Below are 1,312 nucleotides of genomic sequence, written 5' to 3' on the forward strand. Positions count from 1 at the left end.
CCCATGTCAAGGACACCAGTAGAGAACACAGCTTCCATATAACTTAAGGGAGGACATGCAGACAGATGAGGAAGGTCATGAAAACCCCATGGTACGCAGCACACTGATTGGGCAGCTTGAGACACCACGAGACCACATGGGAGAAGGCATCCTGCAAGCTGAGGTGCTTTTAGAAAGGTGGGGTTGAGAACACACACTGGGTTTGACGACCCACTCAGTTCCTGAGTGAGCTACGGGGTGATGTTCTATGGAGTTAAGCTGTAGCTTATGCAGAAACTCCTGCAGTTAGCCCTCAGAGCATTTATTTGCATTTTGTGAAACAAATAGGATTCTGCCTGCATGTACAACTAAAAATTAATAATTGAGTTACTCTCTCAGAAGAGCAATACAACAAAAATCAGTTGTTATTAACCTTAGGAAGAGCAATATATTGCCTATACATAAACTGCAAGACTGCACAAGTCCCCTAACACCTAGCCCACCCACAATTAGCATTTATAGATCAGTCATACTGAAAGATATCCTGAAATGAACTGTAAACACCAAGGATAAGCTCCTCTAGTTAGACAAAGTCATCCACTCAGCTCCCTGCAAAATGGAGAGAGATCAATGCTGCCCTGTAAAAGGCAGTGAGAAGCCCAACGCAATTCTCATTGAAAAGTATAGAAAAATGATCAGGCTCATAAAGGAAAATGAAAGCCAGCTTATATTTAAGGGAGAGATATAAAACCTGTATACATAAAAAAAGTACAAGTACCTTAAGCTATAGACACATCACCAAGCTTTAAAGTTTGCTTCTGACAGACAGAACACGTTTGCTTTGACTGAGTGCCAGTACTAGTGGAAGGCCCATGGGAAAACCAGAATACTGTGCAGTTGGGTTGTCTGACCTTTTCTGAGAGGCTCCTGACTCTCAGAACCACTCTTCTGACTCTCAGAAAGGTTGGGAGGGTTTAAGTACAAATTGAAGATGAAAAAAGTAATAGGAAGATGTAGGAAAAAGAAAGGAAAAGAAAAGAAACCTACAGCCATGGAAACATTTCTTCTAACTTGTTCCCTCTGGCATCGCTTTGTTAAATCAATGTTAGCTCTTCCAAGGACACTGCCGTGCTTTAAATGTGGCTTTGGCTGTGGCCAGATGGCTGGTGCAGAGCACTTGGTACAGACTGTTGTTATCAGTGGTAGTGGTGGCTCTTTGTTTCCTAGATGTACATATATTAAAAAATAATGTTGAGGCCTTGCACTCCGCTAGAGCTGGAGTTTCCACCCAGCACCAGTGACCCAGCACCAGTGACCCAGCACCAGTGACCCA

This window comes from Centrocercus urophasianus, unplaced genomic scaffold (assembly GCF_019232065.1).
Source record: "Centrocercus urophasianus isolate 14NV4802_14NV808 unplaced genomic scaffold, USGS_Curo_1.0 seq_10, whole genome shotgun sequence".
Classification (NCBI taxonomy): Eukaryota; Metazoa; Chordata; class Aves; order Galliformes; family Phasianidae; genus Centrocercus; species Centrocercus urophasianus.